This window comes from Patagioenas fasciata, chromosome 1, assembly GCF_037038585.1.
Source record: "Patagioenas fasciata isolate bPatFas1 chromosome 1, bPatFas1.hap1, whole genome shotgun sequence".
NCBI lineage: Eukaryota > Metazoa > Chordata > Aves > Columbiformes > Columbidae > Patagioenas > Patagioenas fasciata.
The window spans coordinates 47,925,897-47,950,315 of NC_092520.1; the positions used below are offsets into that span (position 1 = coordinate 47,925,897).

General features: G+C 37.9%; 1 long non-coding RNA gene across 3 annotated transcripts in view; it reads left to right on the top strand.

The window, feature by feature from the left end:
• Positions 1–24,419, top strand: part of LOC139827584 (uncharacterized) — a 92,247-nt gene that overhangs the window by 7,033 nt on the left and 60,795 nt on the right. For 2 of the 3 annotated variants that reach the window (XR_011738390.1, XR_011738386.1), the window contains exon 2: positions 23,098–23,159. This is a non-coding gene — a long non-coding RNA (uncharacterized lncRNA). Of the gene's footprint in view, positions 1–22,708; positions 22,811–23,097; positions 23,160–24,419 lie in introns of those variants that run through there. The other variant, XR_011738387.1, reaches the window with a different exon arrangement.

The following is a 24,419-nucleotide window of genomic DNA, read 5'->3' on the forward strand; positions in this document are numbered from 1 at the left end:
ACCACAGTGCTTCACTGTTCACATAAGTCTAGAATACCTGCCCCTCCAGTAGATATTCCAGGCTGTCAACACCAATAGACGAAACCTGAACAAAAGTATAACAACCTTATAAAACATACTCTGAGTTGCCATACACTGATATTTCCTTTACAGAGTGGGGGGTGAGAAGGGAAGGGCAATAGTTCTGATGTTATATTCTACTGTCAACTTACTTAGATTTAAAAAAAATTAATGGCACCATAAAACTGACAGAGATAACACCACTGTATTTATAGCAGTCCATGGCTGTAATTATTTAGTTACTTATACAGAATTATTTAATAAAAGAGAGATAAGATTAGTGAAATCTGCAAAGTTCAAGTACCATGTGAAAAATTTCAAAAGTGAGTCCCTTCAGTTTAACTCCTTTTTTTTTGTGCCCACACACTCACAATCTGTTTTTCTAATGCTACACTGAGTGCAGCTTTTGAAAATATTGAGTTACTCAAGAGCTCAAGATTAGACTACCTATAAACAAATATTAATATTACCTAAATGACTGGATCTTTGAGTGGGACCCCATATATCTGCCTTTACCATCAAAAATGTATGCCTGAAGCCTACACTTCTTTTTTGTACTATTTCTACAGTAACTGGAAGGAGACAGGAACCTACACAGAAAGACAAAGAAAGACAAATAAACTGGTGAAGAGTCTTAAGCACAAGTCTTATGAGGAGTGGCTAAGGGAACTGGGGTTGTTTAGCTTGGAAAAAAAGAGGCTGAGGAAAGACCTTATTGCTGTCTACAACTACCTGAAAGGAGGCTGTAGCATGGAGAGTTTTGGTCTCTTTTCCCACATAGCAAGCAATAGGAACAGAGAAAATGACCTCAAGTGGTAACGGGGAGCTTTAGATTTGATATTAGGAAAATATTGTTCACTGAAACGGTTGTCAAGCATTGGAACAGGTTTAACAGTTATCATCCCTGGAGATATTTAAAAGACGTTTAGGTGAGGTTCTTAGGGACCTGGATTAGAAGTGAAATTGAGAGTGCTAGGTTAATGATTGGACTTGATGATCTTAAAGGTCTCTTTCAACCGATTCTATGTTTCTATGATTAATCTTATCTGTCTTGAACATTTATTTAAAGAAGATATGAATTTATCTTGGGAGACGCATACTTTCACTGGTAATTGTGGAATCAAGATAACTAACACAACTCAGACCTCTAATTTTTAGACACTTGATGCTAAGTGAAATGCATCCCACTACAGGTGATTGTCTGGTATAAAACTAGTGGATTTGTGTTATACAAATGTCAAAATACTGACCTTGCAAGACAAAGCTTATATGCAAGTAGTTCTTGTTCCTTCCTTTTAGTGAAGAATGAAAAGTAATAATATTGTCATCAAATTGCAATTCGCAAGTTTAAAATTATTTCTCTCTGTACATTTCTGAATTATATAAAAGAATAAAAAACCAGCAATATTTATTCAAAACTTAGTTTTTCAAGTGGTGTAAGAAGTAAGATTAAAAAGACTAAAATATAAAGTTAGATTTCTTGGCAAGCAAGATGAATTATGAGCACCCAACTGCTTTCATTAATATTTAACTCTTTATTCAATACACCTTTATTCAATAATATGTTCTTACAAAGATAAGGTCATTGCATTAAGAACAAATCTCTAGGCTCAGGCTGTCAAAGATACTAAAGGTAATTTAGCATCTAAGTTCTGTTAGGAAAGTTGGTATACAATATTTGGGAATCTGTGACAGATTGGCCTTCAGAAATCTCTCTCTTAGTGTTTAATTAATTTCTCAGTCTCTTAAAGCTATTAAAAAATAATTAACAACTGAAATTCTTTAACATAGAAAATTGTTACCTGCAGATTGCATTCTCCTGTGAAATGCTTTAAGTCTTCTAAATTCACTTAGTTTTGCTGCACTAATCATCATTTCTGTTGCATGGGAACCAGCTGTTTTGAATGAGCAATTAAGTTATTAGGTAAAATGGAATAAGATGTTAAAAGTATTTTCTTGTTATGTTCTTTTTTTTTCCTTCAATTTTTTCTGCCCCTTTTTAGCCTGCCATAAGGAAGTTACAACAACTAATGTAAATAGGTGAAAAACGAGGGACAGGTGAACCTGGTCAAACGTATTCTCATCTAATCAAGTCTTGTTCGCTTTGTCTAAGCAAAGACTTCAGTCACATGAAGAAGCCTGAAGGGACTCAGCATGAAAGTAATGATTAGCAACAATTTTCCAGTTGAAAATTCAGTTGAAACTTTCACATCCTCTTTTTACATAATGAAAAGAGAGAGTGTACTTGGATTAAAGGTTTACTTTGGATTAAAATCAAAATAATGGGTTTGTTTAGTTTGTTTGGTACATTTTGCATTGCCTTCCTTACCTATTGTTTTTGTTTGGTTTTTAAGAAAAATCTGTCATTTTGTGTCATTTATTCTAGTTTATCATGTAATTCAAGAATTTTGTTTCAAGGCTAGCTTGTAAACTATTCTGAGCTTCTATTCTTTTTATTTCAAACAATAACATTGCAAATGCAGAATTAGGACTTGTCCAGCCATAGCTCATTTATTTTCCAGGGACTCTCATAGCCTCCAGGCTAAACATCTGCGGTGATTACACCCTGTTCTAAGGAGTTACTTCCTCTTCAGAAGCAGCTATGTAATGTTGAATTGACATTATACTCTACAGCCTTTGAAGCATGCACCATTGCCAGAAGTGAAATCAAAACTCAGCCCAACAGAGTGTACACTTCGGAGTGTCTTGCAAATATATGTTTATATGGACACTGCAGAAGGGTAGCTTGCATCAGTGTAATGCATATAAACCTCTCTGAAATACCGAAATATGGTTATTGCAGTGGAGATTACAATGTATTCCTTGCATCTGTTAATCTAAATCATTGGGACTTTTAACAATCTCTCTACAAAAGTAAATGAGATTCTAACTAATGAACACTTTTTTAAAAAAAATCAACATCCCAAGTTCATTAGTGCCTGAACATTTCTTTGGTTTCACTTTGAAAAGCTAAACTAACTTAAGGTTTTAATTTTACTATTGTACATATTCTATATTTAAACCTTTTGTTCAGTGGAATTCATTAATTTATGGTGTTTAAAGTAGTATCAATTTTTTAATATACAGCATCACAATGCTATCTTTGAATAAAATGTTATAGACTACATCTTCAAATGACCCTGCAAAACCAGAACAAAAACTAACACAAGCAGACATTTAAGACATATTATCTTCCATGACTCCCAGAAAATTGGATGATTATTTGTGTTGTTGCTGAGTGTGGTGGAAAAAGGCAAAATCTCAAAGAAAGGAATCCTTTGTTATTTAAAATCTATTATATAGGGACCTCTAAAAACATATTGTCTGCCAAGTAATCACAAAGCAGAACAATGATTTAATGCACAGGTTATGGTACTATGTGGAACTGCAAAAGTTGTAAGGATAAATGAAGGATAAAAATAATTAATTAAGTGGTAGGAGAAGACAGCTGTGCAATCACATCTATCTATTCCACATTTTATCAGTCAACTGGCAGTGAGAATCAAAGATTCTCTGGTACCTTAATCAACTTCAGAAGGTATTAATTAAAGGGTTAGAATGGGGAACAGCAGGCAGGAAGAGCTAGCAGTAAATTAATGAAGTAGAGCCAAGAGAGGCAGAGTAACTGAGAAAATGATAGGAAACAGGAACAGATTAGAAGCAATCAGTAATTGGAAAGAGTAATACTGGGGAGGAAACTTTATTTGAGTGGTATGTGCAGAAAAAGAGCTGTAAAAGAACTACTGTAACCCTTGTTTTTTCTTTTAACACAGACATTTCCTTACACACAATTAAAGTAGATTTGAGGGATTAAGAAATAAATGTCTCTGAGCCTGTGGGAATAGAGTTAGATCTAGTGTCTTGGCCCCTTGCCAGTTTGGATATTGCCCCAATTTCTTAAAGCTGCATATGGCAACTCTCTGTACTTCCTGTCCTAAACTGCCAAGTAGCCTTGCTTTATGTTGTCAAACAGCTGCTTGTTCTTAAGTAGTTTGGGAGTCTTTACTGTGAAAGATGGTATAACCAAGAGTCTGGGTCAAATAAATTGCTTGGAGTTACCAAAAGGAAGTTTTACATGACAGAAGTTGTAAAGGTAAAGCCTTCCCAGAGTTCCTGCTGCAATGAGCATGTGGAGAGCAGGGAAAGGAATGTATTTGATGCGTTTGTTTGAATGAGCTTCTGGCAACAGGACTTCTATTCTGGTTCTCATTGGACTTGGTGAACTTCTCACTGGGACAAGGTTAGGATTTCGGAGTCCTTTTAATGAGTCCAAGTGGTGGTATTTGCATTGGTTATGTTGAGAGAGTGGATTTTGACAGAGTGACTTTCATGCCCTCAACAGCATAAGAATTCAGATTTAACATGTCTGAATCAAGGAAAAAAAATACATTTCAATGCTGAGAAAGAAAACTGCCTTTGTTAAGTCTTTTCCTGGGCAGTGAACTGGATAATGAATTATGATATAATCTTTACTATTGTCATTAACGAGAAATTAATCCTTCCCTTAGGAAATAAGACCTACTGGATGTCATTAGTCGAAGTTGATAGACTCGCTTGCCAGGACAAATTTCTCCTGGATACACTTGCAAAAACACAAACAGACATCTTGACTTCTGTGTCTGCTTGGCCAGTGCAATAAAATACAGTTGTAATCTTGGTAACTAAAAGGGAGGAAAGGGAGTAATAAAATAATTACCTCCTTTCTGTTTCTGCCCAAGGCCCTTTTATAGTTTATTTCCTATCTGTATTTAGCTCTGTTTCAACTAAAATGGTTTGCAGACCAATTATTCTTTTTCTGGGCCTTATTTGATTTCACTTTTTTCAAAGAAGTGAAAAAAAATCATTCTACAAAGAGTGCTGTGGCAAGCTCTTTTTTCTTTGTAACTTTCATTTTTGCCTAGTAGCTTTCTATTCTGCTTCATTCCTCCTGAGTTTGATGAGTGTTATAATGGATAGTTTTGAGGGTTACTGGGTGAAGGTAAAGTTCAGGCAGGTTGCCTTCTGGATGACCCTCAGTGACAGCTGTAAATGAGGCAAACCATTCTAATACAGATTTCAGACTTACAATGGTCCACTTCACCATTTGGGGGGTTGGGAAACGAGGAATGGTCTTTATTAGCTAGAAGAGATTGTGCTGTTAAGCAGCTTGCAGTTCACATGCTAACGGTTAATTTTAATGGACGGGTTGTGACATTATTCTGAAAGAAGTTAAAATAACATTTTAACAGCCTGAGGTAATATAAGAAGCCTTGCTGTAATAAAACACCCCATTGATACAATATCAGGAGAAAAGGAACTTTTACATTGTAGTAATAGATATACAAAAGTAAGGTAATTTATTCTCATGCTCTGCAGTTTCTGCTATTAGAGATATTCTAAGACTTTTGTAATACTAATGGTACATCATTCTATGGACAAAGTTTATTTAAAGCTATAGAGGCACTAGTTAGAATATAATTTTCCCTTGATTCATGTGACTGCAGGAAGACATACAAATGCTAACAGACTCTAAGACACTGTAAGTAAATGTTTTCATTTTGCTGCTTAGGATGTTTTTCTTGGTTGGAATAAGTATTTAAGATGAAAGCGATTATTAGCACCTGATTTTGTTAAACTAGTTGGAAGAGAGAGATTCTTTGAAAAATGCATTAAAATGTTGAAGCATCGGTACTGCTGTTAGCCCCACAGGGATTTTAGCAATTTCATGTGTGAATTGTTTCTAGTGACGAGTGTAAAATATCAGAACCTATGTAATATGAAAAAGACATGCCGTGGAAGCATGGATGGAAATGAGAGTGCACTTTTATTTCACATTTTAGTAGGAAGTATCCCAAAGGGAAAACTTTTATTTGTCTGTTTTATTTTTTTTAATGTAATTCAGTCTTCAAAAATAGATATAAATATAACCTTCTAACATCATACTTATTTTATGGCACAGGTATCATTGTTTGGATGCTGTACATTAGTATTTTAATGCCTATGCATATTTAAATTTCTTTTAAATGTTTTTTTAAAAGGTAGCATGTAATTGTATTTATTTAATCCTAAACTTTATTCAAACTTAGTCCAGCTTTTTTCACAGTATCACAGTATCACAGTATCACAGTATCACAGTATCACAGTATGTTTGGGATTGGAAGGGACCTCAAAAGATCATCTAGTCCAATCCCCCTGCTGGAGCAGGAACGCCTAGGTGAGGTCGCACAGGAATGTGTCCAGGCCGGCTTTGAATGTCTCCAGGGAAGGAGACTCCACAACCTCCCTGGGTAGCCTGTTCCAGTGCTCTGTTACCCTCACTGAGAAGAAGTTCTTTCTCAAATTTAAGTGGAACCTCTTGTGTTCCAGCTTGATCCCATTGCCCCTTGTCCTATCATTGTTTGCCACTGAGAAGAGCCTGACTCCATCCTCGTGGCACTCACCCTTTATGTATTTATAAACATTAATAAGGTCACCCCTCAGTCTCCTCTTCTCCAAACTAAAGAGCCCCAGCTCCCTCAGCCTTTCTTCATAAGGGAGATGTTCCACTCCCTTAATCATCTTTGTTGCCCTACGCTGGACCCTCTCCAGCAGTTCCCTGTCCTTCTTGAACTGAGGGGCCCAGAACTGGACACAATATTCCAGATGGGGTCTCACCAGGGCGGAGTGGAGGGGAAGGAGGACCTCTCTCGATCTACTAACCACCCCCCTTGTAATACACCCAAGGATGCCATTAGCCTTCCTGGCCACAAGGGCACAGTGCTGGCTCATGGTCATCCTGTTGTCCACCAGGACCCCCAGGTCCCTTTCCCCTACACTGCTCTCTAATATGTAATTTCCCAACCTATACTGGAACTTGGGATTGTTCCTGCCCAGATACAGGACTCTACACTTTCCCTTGTTAAATTCCATCAGGTTATCCCCCGCCCAACTCTCCAGCCTGTCCAGGTCCCGCTGGATGGCAGCACAGCCTTCTGGCGTGTCAGCCACTCCTCCCAGCTTAGTGTCATCAGCAAACTTGCTGATGGTACACTCAATTCCCTCATCTAAATCATTAATGAATATATTGAATAATATTGGCCCCAGTACTGACCCCTGAGGCACTCCACTAGATACTGGCCTCCAACTGGACTCCGCACCATTGACCACCACTCTCTGGCTTCTCTCTTTAAGCCAGTTTGCAACCCACCTCACTACTCTATTGTCTAGACCACACCTCCTCAATTTAGCTGTGAGGATGCTGTGAGGGACTGTGTCAAAGGCTTTACTGAAGTCAAGGTAGACCACATCCACCGCTCTGCCATCATCCATCCACCTTGTTACATTCTCATAAAAGGCTATGAGGTTGGTCAAGCATGACTTACCCTTGGTAAAGCCATGCTGACTGCCCCTAATGACCCTCTTATCCCTGATGTGCCTTGAGATGACACCAAGGATAAGCTGTTCCATTACTTTCCCAGGGACAGAGGTGAGGCTGACCGGTCTATAATTACCCGGGTCCTCCTTCTTGCCCTTTTTAAAGACTGGAGTGACATTTGCTTTCCTCCAATCCTCGGGCACCTCTCCCGTTTCCCAAGACTTGGCAAAAATGATGGATAGCGGTCTAGCAATTACTTCAGCCAGCTCCCTCAGCACCCGTGGATGCATCCCATCTGGACCCATGGATTTATGGACATCCAAACTACTTAATTGTTCCCTAACCCAGTCCTCATCGACTAAAGCAAACTCCTCCATTAACCTGGCTTCATCCGGGGTCTCAGGGGTACAGGGTTCCCCAGGACAGCCTCCAGCGGAGTAGACAGAGACAAAGAAGGCATTCAGCAATTCTGCCTTCTCTGTGTCTTCTGCCACCAGGGCACCCACCTCATTCATCAGTGGGCCTACATTGCCTCTGGTATTAGTTTTATCTGCTATGTATTTGAAAAAGTTCTTCTTGCTGTCCTTGACCCCTCTCGCCAGCTGTAATTCTAAGGAGGCCTTGGCTACCCTAGCTGCCTTCCTGCATCCTCTAACAGCAGCCTTATATTCCTCCCAAGTGGCCAGTCCCTGCTTCCATGACCTGTAAACTCGCCTCTTCTGCTTGAGCATACCCAACAGATCCCTATTCAACCTGGCAGGCCTTCTGGCTCCCTTCCTCGACTTCCTACATGTGGGGATGCTCTGATCCTGAGCATGGAAGAAGCAATCTCTGAATGCAATCCAGCTCTCTTGGGCCCCTTTTCCTTCAAGCAGTCTTGCCCATGGGATTTCCCCCAGCAATTGCTTGAAAAGGCTGAAATTAGCCCTGCCAAAGTCCAGGGTTGCAATTCTACTTGCTATTCTGTTCCTGCCACACGAGATGCTGAACTCCACCATCTCGTGGTCACTGCAACCCAGGCAGCCCTCGACCTTTGCTGCTTTCGACCAGACCCTCTTTGTTAGTGAGGATGAGATCCAGCAGTGCACCTCTCCTGGTCGGCTCCTCCACCATCTGCATGAGGAAGTTATCATCAATGCACTGGAGGAACCTCCTGGACTGTGGCTGGCTGGCTGAATGGTCCTTCCAGCAAACATCAGGGAAGTTAAAATCACCCACAACAACCAGGGCCTGTGACTGTGAGGCCACTCTCAGCTGCGCATAGAAGGCCTCATCAACTTCCTCAGTCTGATCTGGTGGCCTGTAATAGACACCTACAACAGTATCACCCCTGCCAGCCTGTCCCTTGATCCTGACCCATACACTCTCAACTCGTTCCTCATCCGCTCCTGGGCAGAATTTAGTACATTGCAGTTGCTCTCTCACATAGAGAGCAACTCCACCACCACGCCTGGTTGGCCTGTCTTTCCTGAAAAGAGCGTAGCCATCCATGACCACATTCCAGTCATGTGAACTGTCCCACCACATTTCTGTAATTGCCACCAGATCATAATCTCCCGACCGAACATAGGATTCTAACTCCTCCTGCTTATTCCCCATGCTGCGCGCATTGGTGTACAGGCATTTCAGGGAGCGAGCAGAGCACACCAATTTCTCCCTAGGGGCACAGGAGGCCACCCGGTCCTCATCTGTTTTAGAATGCTGCCCCACTGGGGCAAGCCCAACTACAACCCCATCCCCCTTCGAGCCCAGCTAATTCCTGCCCCAGCATCCTTTTGCCTCTGCGAGATAAGCCTTTCCTGCATAACACTGTCTGGACTGGAGTCTTATAAAACCAGCCATTATCAAAAAAACCAAAGCCCTGCCTGTAGCACCAGTCTTGGAGCCAACCATTTAGAGATTGAATTTTCCCATTCCACCCCACATCGTCACTTGAAGAGGGAAGGAGTGAAGAGAAGATCACTTTTCTTCAGGCACTGTATGGTGATTTCCTTGTACACGATTTACTTGGAGAGAGAATCAAAAATACATGCAAAGTATCAAAATTGGGTCAAAATAACAATGTTTAGCATATTTTGCTGTATGAATTAATAAGTAGTATAAGAATATTTGTGGGAGCTGTGTAATTACCTGTTCCATTACCAGAAGACTGAAACATTATTATCTGTATTGATGTAGACAGGAGCGCACAGGAGATATAATTAAGAAACACACACTATTTTTGTGATCTAAGGTACCGAGGAGGTGATCCATGCCAGTCATAAAGGAACAATTGCCATGACTTGTTTTCTCAGCCAACTGCATGCTGTTTGGCAAGTTAGCAGGGGAGAATTACATGGGTTATATATAATGGAATGTCTGAACAGCTGCCGCAGTGAGGGCAGTCGACAGGTTTGTCAGCTTTTAGAGTAATTAACCCAGCAGGAAATTCATTCCCAGGTGGCTACTGGAAAGAATCAAGTTTAGTGAGGCAATGACAGATGAGAAAATGAGAGTAGAGATGTGTACAAACATCTCTCTTTTTTTATAGAACAAAAACTTTCCTGAAATTTATGGGGTTGAAACATAAGAACAGAATCATTGGTTCAGTCCATTTGTCCATCTAGGCCCAAAGCCTTTCTTCAGCACAGGTCTCATAAGCAGATACTCACGGAAGAGGATGAACAGGACAGGCATGTATCTTCCTAATATGCTCTCAGATTCCAATTCATTTCAGCTGAGGAGATTTCTGGAGTCCTGTGTGTTTTCTCTCCTTGATCACCACCCTTGCACAACTCTTCCAGGTGGTCATCCAAGCTTCTAATGAACCTCGTGAACTCTTTGCAACTGCAAGACCCTTCAGCAAGGAGTTCCACAGCTCTTCTGCCCACTGCATGAAAAAAACACTTTATTCGCTTTGAACTTGCACTCTGCTGTCTCTGCTGATGGTCCCTTCTTCTTTCAATGGAAGAGATGAGCAATTGTCAGCTCCTATCCCTTCTCTTCCTCATACTCATCAGTGTATATACCACCCTTATATCTTCGTTTTCCCAAGCCGTATCTTTCAATGAAGTATCCCAGCCTATTTGAATATTCCACACATGGAAACAATTTCATACTATTTTTCATTTGATTTGCCTTTCTTTGGAGGTAGTTACTGAACAAAATTGCATTTGATTGTCTAAGTGGAGTGATCACAATTTAATCTTTGCACTCTTTATGTAAATTAGGTTGTATAAACTACAATAGCTGAACCAAGAAATAAAGATATGCCGGATGATCTCTTTGGTGATAAATTACAGAGAAGCTCAAGAAAAACAAATGAATCCAAATGCCTAAATGTAATCCCTTGCTATTCATTCAGTCCACATCAGTACACTGTAGAGAACCTATTTTTTCATAGCACCATAGCAATACAGTAGTGATATCTGAATTATTCAGATGACTAAGTGCAGGAGAAGGATTAAAAGGTGTACAGGAACTTATTTTGCAAGGAAGTTATCAAATATAGAAGTGAACGAGAAAAGGAGGCATTCATGAACAAGCATGTTGAAACAAACCAATAATTTTATATTATTCTTCAAATAAATGCCTAATCCAACTATGCTACCAGCTTGCACAGGAAACTGGAAAACAGGAATCCTTAGAGATAATTCAGGAATAGAAGCAATTTACTGCAGGTAGCAACCAGGGATTGGATTCAACTGTGCATGAAAAACAAGGACAACTTGGAGGTAATTTCAAAGAACTGTTGTTACCCACATTGTTTAATGAACTATTTAGTGATTAGACTCTTAGTCTCAAAACATTTACATATTATATTCTGGATAGAAATTATAAAGCAATGTCCACATTTCAAATAAAAGAGCATCATAGTATTTTCCATGGTCACACCTATGGAAATGGCAAGCATAAAGTGAAAATTAAGCATCCAAAGGACTATGTGTAATGATTTTTAATACAAAGTAAGTTAAAATACTTTCAGGGTTCTTCATAAAAACACTTCTTAATGGAAAAGCAAAACCTTGACAGATAAAGTAAAACCAACCAACATATTGTTCCATTTTATACTATGTGCATGTGTTCTGTTTATTTAAATATAAATACATGTACAAAGAATACAATTTTTCGTATGTTATTAATTACAATATTAATTCTTCAGAAAATGTTATAGAATAGCCACAAGAAATAGTATTAGTTTGACTAATAGGGTATTTCATTGAAATAAAGCTTTTAAAGGCTAGTTTTCTCCCTTATATACTGGATAGGTTCTTACATATTATACTTAGCCCTTTTTGTTTTACAAAATAAAATCACATAAATATTTCCATTGAAAGCTTTAGGTGAAACAAATGCCTTGATTTCAATGCCCTTTCATACTTAATTTCAGTAAAACCAATATACCTCTGGGCCAAATAGTAAAATGCAACTGTCATTGTAGATTAATTTTATAGTAGTCATTAAATAGCATTTCTTGAGTGGTTAGTATTGGCTCATGCACAGACAGTATCATGAATGAAGCAGAAGTTCAGGTACCAAAACTAGAGACTGTATTTTGTGACATTGAAGCCATTCTTCTTTCTTGAATGGTTTTTGCTGTTACTGTCGTTAATTTTTAATACTTCATGTTTATGTGCCTATTCTTAGGTACCTGCAAATTTATTTACACCATCAAACATGCATATTCATTATTACAAGAGTAATTTGAGGAAAAATACTGATGCATTTTTACTCCACGTGGAGTATAAGAATGAAGTACCACTCACTGTAAGAGAAGACCAGGCTTGAGACCATCTAAGGGAAGTGATTGTGCACAGGTCCATGGGACCTGATGAGATGCATCCAAGAGTCCTGGAGAAACTTGCAGATGAAGTTACTAAGCCTCTGTCCATCATATTTGAAAAGTTGTTACAAACTGGTGAAGTTCCTAGTGATGGAAAAGGGCAAACATTACTCCCAGTTTCAGAAAGGTAAAAAAGGGAGACCTGGGGAACTGCAGGTTGGTCAGTGTCTCCTCTGTGACTGAAAAGATCACAGAGCAGATCCTCCTGGAAACTATGCTAAGGCATATGGGAAATAAGGAAGTGATTGGTGACAGCCAACCTGACTTCACTAGGGGCAAATTGTGCCTGACAAATTTGGTGGCCTTCTACAGAGGGGTTACATAATTGATAGATAACGGGAGAATGATTGACGTCATCTACTTGGACTTGTGTAAAGCACTTGATACTGTCCCATGCAATATCTTTGTCTCTAAAATGTAGAAACATGGATTTGATGGGTGGACCACCTGACCAATAAAGAATTGGCTGAATGGTTGCACTCGAAGAATTTCAGTCAATGACTCAATATCTGGGTGAAGACCAGGAATGAGTGGTGTGCCTCGAGGATCCCTATTGGGACCAGTATTATTTAACATCCTTGACAGGGACATGGACAGCGGCATTGAGTGCACCCTGAGCAATTTTGCAGATGTCACCAAGCTGAGTGATGTGGTTGATACTCTAGAGAGAAGGGATGCCATATAGAGAGACCTTGATAGGCTAGGGGGATGGGCCCATGTAAACCTCATAAAGTTCAATAAGGCCAAATTAAAGGTCCTGAGTCTCAGTCAGGGCAATCTCAAACAGGCTGGGAGGCACAAGGAATAAAATCAGCCCTGCAGAGAAGGACTTGGTGTCATTGGTAAAAGAAAAACTGAATATGAGCCAGCAACGTGACCTCACAGGCCAGAAAGACAACCTTATCCTGGGCTACATCAAAAGAAATGTGGCCAGCAGGTCGAAGGAAGTGATTCAGCTCCTCTACTTTGTTCTTGTAAGGGTCCACCTGGAGTATTGTGTTTAGCTCTGGGGCCCTCAGCGTAAGAAAGATATGGATCCGCTCAAGCAAGTCCAGAGGAACACTACAAAGATGATCAGGGGCCTGGAGCACCTCCCCTATGAGGACAAGCTGGAAGAGTTGGGGTTGTTTAGCCTCGAAAAGGCTCTGGGAAGACCTTATAGCAGCCTTCCAGTAACTCAGGGGGACTTACAAGAAAGATGTAGAGAGGCGTGTAGTGATAGGATGGGGAGTAATGGTTTTCAACTGAAAAAGGGTAGATTTAGATTAGGTATTAGGACAAAGTTGTTTACTATGAGGGTGGTGAGACAGTGGAACAGGTTTTCCAGAGAAATTCTGGATGCCCCCTCCTTGGAAATGCTCAAGGATAGGCTGGATGGGGCTTTGAGAAACTTGATCTAGTGGAAGCTGTCCCTATCTATGGTAGGGGGATTGGAACAAGATGGTCTTTCATGTCTCTTCCAATCCAAACTATTCTGATTCTGTGTTTTACCATTCAAGAAAATGACTGATGATCATAAAATACTTAAATGACATGACCTTGCCAAATAGTATAGGATAAATGTTCCATATGCATTTACCAACCATTGTTTATATTGATCTATATAAAATGTTATTTGACATGAAACACATGTGTTTTAAGAGTGATTAAACTAAGGGAAAAAAATACATAAGAATAGTCAAAGCTATGTGTCATTATACTGAAGAAGGTACAGGTTAAAACATATTATTTGGAGGTAAGGACTATTTGCATTCAGCTTTGAAATTAAATAGATTTTACTTTTGAGAAGGACCTCATGATGCTCTGTTTGTTGAAAAGAAAAAAAGAAAAAAACTGAGTTTTTATCAAAGAATGATGTGGGACATGCACAGAAGGCTAAAGGCTGGAGACTGGGATAGGTGGAATCACTTTGCTATAGTCATGGTTCAAAACAGATTGATTTCTAAGAAAACTGGTTTCAAGTTCTTCTCAGATATATTTCTCTTAAGCATTAGACAAATGTCTAAACCAAAAAGGGATATGGTTACTGCAATACTGAATACTGCAAAACCTTTCTGGTTCCTGTCCCATAGCCACATCCGTATTTTAAATTAGATGCATAACCGAGGGAGAATTAGAGGCCTCAGAAACAGATCCAAAACATTTAGCATGCTAGAAAAAGAGTTTTGGGCCACAGGTTTCAGTCAACAGTATTAAACTACATGTTTTACAGACAGGCAACTTCCTTTCATAGAAATACTTTATACTTTTCTATTGTGCCATCAACAATGTCATGGTATCTAGATATTTAAGTGCATTATGTCATGTAAGTTCACCCTATGTATCAAATCAGAACTGAATACTCTGTTCGTTTTTTTAATCAAGAGGAAAAAAAACATGTATGACCCTTAGATAATTATTTGTAGAAAATGGCACATCACCATGAGGAGTCTTGAAGTATTTATGGACAGAAAATAGGGATACTGAATCAGAACATATTGTTTTCTTTTGTGTCTGTAGACTATTTTAATACACATTACTAAATATCCAGTACAGAAATGAAGCAGAAAGGCTTATTTGACTCTATATCATCCTGCTGGCCTGGTGTTCCTGTCAGAAAAGTAGGAAATGAAATGTTATTACATTCTGTGCATAAAAAGTACTTCAGGACCCTGGAGACCTGATTTATTATATTCTTTGCAGACCTTTGTTTTCTTACTAATTTTTCCATTAGCAGCTCAGCAGCTTTTTGGAGAAACTTTCTCAGGTTATGGGTGTATTGATTGCCACTTTACATGAAACATATCCTCTTTTCTGTTACCACCTTATCCTGTTGTGCTAGGCAATCTTTAGCAAGCTGTATTTCATTTCTCTTTTCTGCTTTATGCTGTGCCATATTTTACTCACACTTCATTCTCCTATTACGTGTCTTATATTTGTTTATTCAATAAGCTTGGAGTTGTCAGTATTTATGCCTCAGACAGTCGTAAACTGTATTCAATGAATTATTGGACTTCTAGTTTTGTGTTTCATAGAATCATAGAGTTATTTTGGTTGGAAAAGATCTTTAAGATCATCAAGTCAAACTGTTAACCTAGCACTGTTGAGTCCACCTTTAAACCATCTCCTTAAGAACCTCATCTACACACTCATTCCGGGCATAATACCAGAGTCTGTTTCTTTAAAAATAGCTCACCTCTAACTCTCTTGGCTGATTTAATACTAAGGAATCTGGAAGATGTAATCTCTGAGGATAAAGTGGGTGGAGATGTTTGGTGGAAAAAAAAAAAAATAAAAAGAAGATACTGCTTTGGAAGGAAAATGTACCAAATACTGGGGAGCAGGAAAACCTGACAGCTAATTGTAACACAGCAAGAAAAATTCTACAGAAGTTAAACTCTCTGTTGATTTGTTTGTATGACAGGGGTTTAGGAGAGTCTGGGGAGAAAATTACTAGGAAGAATGCCCTGGGCAGTAGTGTAATTTGGAAAACTGAGACTACGCATCATGCAATAAAAAAGTCACGAATATCCAGAGAGGGCTTACTGAGTTAGATGTTTTAGAGAAAATCTTTGACATCTGAGTATGAAGAACATTCTGAATTCTACACAGAAATACAAATTATTATTGAACATTTACCTTGGCACAGTCTCTCAGGAGAAAATACTGAGACTGAGGAGGTGCAACTGAGCAGAACTAATTGATGATTCAGGGCATAAGAGAGACTCGGATGACCTTTTTCATTTTAAATAAGATTCTCTTTTCACAGAAAGGGGAAAGATTTTAGGTCAGACAAAATGACTGGAATGTAAAAAGCACCTGGAGGATATATGTGAAATCATTGAAACAAGCCGCTATTGAAGAAGAGGAATTTAAAACAAAACTTGTGTGAGAATACAGTTCTCTACATGATGTCCATCTGCCTCAACTAGATGTGTCAGCAGTTGCCAGAAGTTTGGTGTCACTTGACCTGTGTTGCTGATGTTGTGGGATTAGTGGGATTATTTTAAATATTAAACAAATATTATGTACATGTAGCATTCTATTTCACAGCATAGAGAATTTTCAAAAACTAAAGACCTTTTCCTACTTGTAGGCAGTAAAGAGCTATGTTTTTCTAGATGCAGTCAGAATTTCGAATTTTTACCTAACCTAAATGCAGATGACCATATTGACATAACATTTGAACACAGATGAACTTAAAGGCCACAAAAGCCTTTCACTATGTATTTGGCATGTGTGGTCTCAAGTTCACTGGTATGTACCAGGACTCCATACATACTTGGCCATCCTCTAAGGATGATACACAAAGTCTCCATGTACAATAGGGAACACTGAAAATTAATCACTTAAAATCTAGGAAAATACAGTTACTTAGCCATCCCGTTGTGCTCCGGTAGCCATGAGGGCAAATCACGTTCTGTGGTGCATTAAACACTGCATAACCAGCCAGTCAAAAGAGGTAATAATCTTGCTGTATTTAGCATTGGTGTGGCCTCCCCTTTATTTCTGGGCACTGCAATTTGAAAAGGATATTGAGGTGCTTGACTGTGTCCAGGGGACAGCAAAAAAGATTGTGAAGAAGCTGGAAGGCTTATCCTGTAAAGAGCAGTTGAGGACACCACATTTTTCTAGTTTGGAGAGAAATAGACAGAGGGGCAACCTCAGTGCTCCAGAGAAGGAAGCTGAGCTTGAAGTCATGGTCTTCATGAGTGTGGTGAGAGTTGCATGTCTGAAATGAATTAATTTCAGGCTTCCACTGAGTTTTAGCCATCTGTTGGACAGAAATAAAACATTTTTAGTTTTGGCTTCTAGGTCTTTCTCACTGTGGGATCTGCATCTGGTGCACTTCCTTATTGTGTTGTCTTGCCCAGATTTTTGTTCCCCTTGATAGTGTATTTTGTGTGATAAATTATGAGTAAACAACGTGTATATGTTTTTGATGAGGCAAAGAAAAAATATTGCACTCCAAAATGACATTGCTTTGTTATTGTGAAATATAAAGAAGGTCCTCAGAAATGCACACTGATCTGATTCTACAAGTGTTTATTTTGATTTGTGAACACTCATAGAATTATCTGCACTTGTACATCAGTCCTGGATAAGAAAGAATAAAACTTTACTTAATGTGCAGGAAGGAAAAATTCTTTAAGAATCTTCCTTGAAACAGAGAACAGGAATAGGAAGAAGATGAAGAAAAAACATCAATCTCTCACAAAAAAAACCCGACCCACATTCATCCCATGAAAGTGGGACAGGTAAAGATCAGCAGAGTCCTGGAGCAGGAATTTGCTGTCTTGCATAGAAAGTCAACAAGAATCAAATGCTTCTGACAGGAAGAAATGTACAGAAGCCCAAGTTAAATGTAAGAGAAGGTCTACAGAATGTTTCATCCACGAAGCAGAAAGTGTGAGAACCTTGAAATTAGGAAGTCTCTTTTCAGCTTCAGTGTATGCTTTTTCAGTTCTTACAGAAAAATAAACCTAGACTCCAAATAAAGTAGAAAGAGTTAATAAGGATTTAGACTAACTTAAATTGCTAACTTAACTATGCGATCTCAGCAGCCTTAAGCAGAAACGAATACCTACAGGATTTTTCTATCTGATTAAACTTGGAGGTGAAGTCTCAGTACTCCAGGGTACAGAAGAGAATATTCAAGAAATTTAGCAATGAATAAAGAAAGCATGATAAATTACAAATTCTATAATGTTGTCAATTTTTAAAACATACACTCTATATCAGGGGTGTCAAACTAATTTTCACCGGAGGCCACATCAGCCTCACAGTTGGTTTCAAAGGGCCAAATGTAATTTTAGGACTATATAAGTGTAACTACTCCTAAATTTATACAGTCTTAAAATTACATTCAGCCTTTTGAAGGCAACCACAAGGCTGATGTGGCTTCCGGTGAAAATGAGTTTGACACCCATGTTCTATAGGATATGCAACTGTTCTTAATACAGAACACCTATTCTCAGGTTTCATGGTTCTAAACACTCTAATTTAAAAGCCTTATGACTTCTAGTGCTGAATATTCTCAACCAGTAAGTTAAGCCACTTAGATATGATTAAACTGACTCCTATTTATTGAAATAAGTCTAGACTATTTTTGTTATCGAGCTTATTCTAGAATATTTTTGTAGTGATGGGGTTGTCAGTGTGAGCTTCTTTCAAATGTGTCGCTTTATGAAATTGTCCTGCTTTAGCATGTCTTGTAGTAGCATTGCTCTCAGAACTTTTAAATTTTATTAAAACTCATTATTTGTTACCAAAAGATGAAAAATACTTAGTACTCAGCTGCATGTATTTTTGCTTTAGAAAATGTGAAATTTTTTCCTAGTTTGATAGACATTTCTATTTCTAGAAGACACAGGTCTTCTGTCATTTAAATTTTAGTCTTAACTCAGGACAAGAAAACCCTCCATAAGGAATCTGGAAGTCTAAGACTAACATACAGTAATCACTTCTTTTCCCATTTTTTTTTTTTTTTCAATACAATTCACTCTTTCTATTTGGTTTTAAAAATAGGAATATCTGACTATATATTTTAATAAAGTTGAAGAAAAGGAGGGAGAAGATTCTAGAAAATTTTTGTTTGGAAGTTTGTAGAAGTGTGATGTATCCATCATTAAAAACCCAGTATTTTTCTTTTTAAGTAATAAATATTCTGCTAATAAAACAGTATGTTAGTTGTTTATCACTAAGGAATATTAGAAAATTCAGAGATTATGTAGCTGAGGTATTAGTGTTAATGTATAATCTTCTGTTAAAAACTTTGTACCAAAAGACAAGGTGTGTGGGAAGGAAAAATATGGGGGAATGCAGGAAATTATATCACATTGAGCCTGACATCTGTATAGGGCAAATGATTTAGTAGAATACTGCTATCACTCCAATAAAAGAAGTAGTAGACGCTGGCGTACATATGATCCACTTAGATGTGAGTCAACAGGGGTTTCATAAAGGGAAATGCCGTCTTACAAACCCCTTGGACTTCTTTAGAAGGATATGAATCAGAATGATCCCATTGATATAAAGGGACTTCAGTATGTTTTGGGCTTAATCCCTCACTAAATGAATTTAAGGAAACTTTGCAGTCAGGAGATAAAAGCTAAGCCGAATACTCATTTAGAGAGTACAGATAAATAATAGAATCATAGAATAGTTTGGGTTGGAAGGGACCTTCCAATCAAAAAAACTTTGCCTTCCAAATAATCTTGTCTTTCTATGGATGGAGCCTGTAACTGGAGTTCTATCCAGAGCTGTGCTCTGGAATGTACGTCATTAAGCATGCTCATGCATGAACTGGAAAAATATAGTGATCAATGAAAAAACAAAGTTTTCTTATACCAAAATTATTTGTCATACTGAGAATGATGTCAAACTATGAAGAATTGTGCCAGAATCTTATGAGACAAGTGAATCAGTAACTTAGATAAAATTCAAAGACACAAATATAAAGTGGTACAAAAAAGAAAATAATCCTTGCTTCCTGGTTTCACACATGAAAATAAGAACTCTGAGGTGATCATAATTAGAAATGAAATGTTTAAGTCCTTCAGGAAGTGGAGATGAAGTCCACAAAGGATATCTAGAGTATTTCCCACAGATGAGATATCTAGAGTATTTCCCACAGATGGGTTTTACAGATGTGTTTTTGGCAACTGAATTTCTTCATTTGTCTCCCTTGACTTTGCCTTATTTGAAGTTTTTACATCTAGTTCACATGAACATATACAGATAGATGTCTTAATTTTGGTGTTTGTAGTCACATTGTATACGTCCCCATGTTGCCCATTTATTATATTTTGATTTTAATAAACATAAAGTTGTAGTCTTCTAGGCATGCCTGTGTCATCTTTACCTGTGCATCTCAGCCTATTTGTGTCTCAGTTAAAAGGAATTACCTCAAATGAAAAAGAAGTAACTCTGAAGTGCAAATGATCCTGTTCTGCATGAAATCCATTCAAGGTACAAAGAGAAAGTTGTTGACTTTTCTAAACTTTGTCAGTTAATCTCCAATCTTTAGCTATTTCTGATACCCCAAGTTGTACTGACAGTGATGGCAGAATGGTACCTAAACCACCAGAAAACACTTAACCTGAATGATCAGTTCATTTCAACAATGACAGTAGATTTCTAAGCTGTTCCTGAGACTTTTTTTCTGAGAGCAGTACCACATACCATCCCACCACAGATGATTTCACTGCAATAGGAGCTCCAGTATCATCTAATTGTATTGCTTGAGTTGATCTAAGGGACTGCAGAGTTATGAAAGGAAAGAAGATTAAAGTGAACTCCCATTTGAAATCAAGTAGCTATAGTACATGGCAGATAATCCTGTTGTCAGGAGATCTATGCCTGGAAAGGAAATGGTAATGGTCCTGCAACCAGTGGAATACTGAAAACATGTAGAAAAAGCAGTTTATAGGAGCTCCTAAGGTAGCTGCAAGATATTGCATGGAAAAAGAGGAGAAAGGTAGAAAATTATCTCTCCAGAAAAATTGCCCCATAATAAGAGTTACATGACAACATAAGCAGAAAAAGGTGAGTATCTAGTCTCTGTTTAAACCTGTAGTTCACATTTCTGGCTAGCTGCAGCAGATGGGGAAAGGCAGAGTTATTTTACAGAATGTCCTGATGGTAAGATGCTATGACTGAAAAAAAAAAAAAAATGTATACATCTTTTTCTGGGCTTTATTTTTCTATGTGCAAAATAGTCTGATATTATGTGTTAACTGCTTTCTCATTACTCTGTTGATCAACTCAGAACTGGAGGAACTTCCAGTTTGTGGAGGATGTTGTTTCCTTAGAATTTCAACTCAAATTTGTCTGGAAGCTTCTAGGCCTCTGCAGCCTCAAGGGCTTGCCTAATTCCCGTTTCACTGAACATCTGCAGCAGGACTGAGAGGCCCTCTTGCAGCCAGAGTACCATTCATACTTCTCTGACACTAACAAGTCTTGAATGTTTTTTTGTTTTCAAGAAACCTAGTTTCCATGCCCCAGGTCTTTAAGATAGTCTAAAAATTCAAAACATTAAGAAGGTTACCCAGAGATATGACTTCCAGGGTAATTAATGAGAACTCAAGAGCTGAACTTTATTTAGACTCTAGAGTCTCGAGGACCCTGGAGTCTTTATTCCATAGTAGGGAATATGAAAACTGGAGCTTTTATTGTGCCTAAATCACAGACACTGGCATTGCTATAATACATCTAGGTGGTGGGTATAACCCAGGATAAGAGGCAGCACATTTCAGTGTTCCCAGCCCTGGGACAAACCAACCAGCAACCCAGGGAATGCTTTCTTTGGAAACCTGATTTGAATTTGGTGAGACTTTATCAGAAAGTTTGAAAGTAATTCTTTTGGCCCAGTGCACACAGAGAAGCTATCTGTAATTTTGTCAGCTTGGCAGTTTAGAACTATATCCTAAAGTAACTGCTTTTTCTTCAGTTACAGTGATTTTATAAAGTGCTTATTTTTTACCTAATACATGAAAAGTTGTGCTAGATACTGTACGTTAAACAAGATATAATAAGCAGAAAACATGGGTTGATCAGCAGAAGCACCTCATGCTTCTTTGATCAGTGAAAATATGTATTTTATGTTGCATGCTAATTTTTTGAATTACCAGATTCTTCAAAATCTCCTTTTTATATAACTTCAGCATGAAAATGACAAAGCAATTTGTAAACTTTCCTTGTAACATAATCTTTGTGAGATGTAGTGATGCGATGGCTTTACAAACACCTCATCACAGAACTCTTCAGAGAAAACAATCCAGTTCTGTCTGTGTAGATTTCTCATCTCATGAACATGGCTCTGTTTAGCTATTTATTCAGGCCAAGACTACTGGACATCTTGGCTCAGAACTATACTGCAAGACAAAAGAAACAGGGCAACCTCTTAAGAAGCTTTCTTCCTTCTGGTATAAAAAGATACAGTTGAGTGGAAGTGAACAGACCTCTATCCTGAAAATGATTTTTCTTCATTTCTAGCTCTGTAATTTCAAATTTAAATATCATATTCCCTCCATATTAGAAAGACAGATGTGCATGCTTCTGTTCATGTTTACCTGAAAATATATCTGTACTATAAAGCATATGTTCTTTTTTTATTTGCAGCTATCTTTTCAGGGGCTGTCTGCCCAGCTATATGACTGCACTATGACAATGTTTGTTTCACCAGAAAAGGTTTACAGGAGCAGAATGTAGAACACTGTAAAAAGTATAGCTTTTGCAGCAAGTTTCCTTCCCTAAGAGGTCACATCTGTAAAGTTTTCTTTGTTTTCTTTTTTTTTTTTTTTTTAATTACAATGGATAACACCTGTTGAAACTTTTATGTCAAAAAAAGACATGAACTGGCAGGAAAAAAAGTGAAAGCACAGTTTTCTGCCTCTTTTGACCTCCATAAACACCAGATGCATTACAGCTGGAGCCTGGAAAAATCATCATGTCATCATAAGTTCCGTAATAAATGCAGTGCAAGTGTACAGCCTGCAGGCAATTCATGTGAACGTGATTTGGTGTCAGAAAAAGACGGTACATAGGGGAATGAATCTCTAGTTCATTAAATAAACTCATCCACTGGTGAACAGCTAGTCTAGATGTGTACAAGGGTAAGAAATGTCTATATGAGATAGAAAAGGGAAGATTTAATAGGAAACAAAGATAAAAATTAAAAATGTACCTAACTTTGTAATTTTTGAAAATTACAACATTTTGTACCTCAGTCTCTTATCTTTCCTCTTTCTTCCCTCAGATGGTCAGTGAATAAAAATACATACATGCTTATTAAAAAATGCATGTGATTATATGCCCTGACAAATGTAATCATGGTGAATGATATGTTAATCTGCTTGTAATAACATAACCTATGGATGTTGACTTTTTTTTCTTGTTACAGTCACTTCATTCAGAAACTCACGACTGTGCTTAGCTCATCACTTTGGGACCTATCAGGATAATGTGAGTATATAATTTTCAACCATAATATAATGTTAATGATGCTGCCAATTTTACAGTTCTCTTATTTCCCTCTCCTTCATCTCCTATCATCTTTTCAAATTATTTAATTATTGAGAAGGTTCTAAAGCTGTCTTCAAATGAAGAGTGTATTTAACGAATTTTAATTAATTAGAGTGATTTTTTTTTTTTAAACTCTTACTCCATCTGACCACTATTCAAATGCTGGAAGCTATTGCAAGCTTTAAACATGATATCCCTGTAAGATACATTAAATGCCAGTTACTTGCATGCTCATCTGTGATGGCTTGTGGCAATTTGTTTTGTTTGCTTTTTTTTTTTTTTTTGTTAGCTTTATCAGCTCAAACACCATCTGCACATGAAAGTTTTTTCCCAAATACAAAGGTTTTCTGGGAAAGGCAGAGAGAGAGAAGATGAAAATTTGCATTAGTAGCCAATGTATGAACAAGAGAACCAATGGGCTGACAGAGAGATTAAATTCAAAAGGAAATTGTTGGAGCTCATACTGCTTCTCTCCGGAATTTGTTTCTCAGTCCTATGCAAGTTAATCTCAACTTACTGACCTTCAGAGGTGCTGGAAGATTACACTGTTTGAAGAGTCTGGCCTTTGAGAGAAATTAGAAAAAAGGACAGAAACAGCTTTCTTGAGGTGATACATCATTTGGCAAGATTTGCATAGCCTTGTAAGTCCTGCTTGTTTGAATGAAGCTAGAAACTTTTCCATGTACAGTACAGCTAGCCCTGTAGAACAGTGAGATGACAAGACAGCAGAAACAGAATAAGCCATAATGAACTCTTGTGATTCTTTCGTTCCGTGCAAGTGATCATAGTTTGCTTAATATGTTATGTTATGAAAGTTTTTACACCATTTCCCATATGATTTGAATCAATGTGGCATGTAATTTGAATGAATCTAATTCTGGTCTCATTGACTGAGCAGAACTACAGGGCACATGATTTGACCCAGACTTTCTATTCTGCATATCAGCATATTCTTCCAAATAAAAGCACAGCGGACATGTATCTTCTTATATCCATATTTGAAGTAGAAAACTTTAGTGTGGTGGTGATCCTTTGTATGAGAAGATACCACCTCACAGGTGTTCTGTGGTTATACTCATGGCACTAGAAAACAGCCAGATCACTTCTGTCACCTGCTCCTGAATGCAAATCTATACCCACATATGGTGTTGTTTCTACATAGGTGTAATTTTATAGATACAGCAAATAGATCAGCCACTG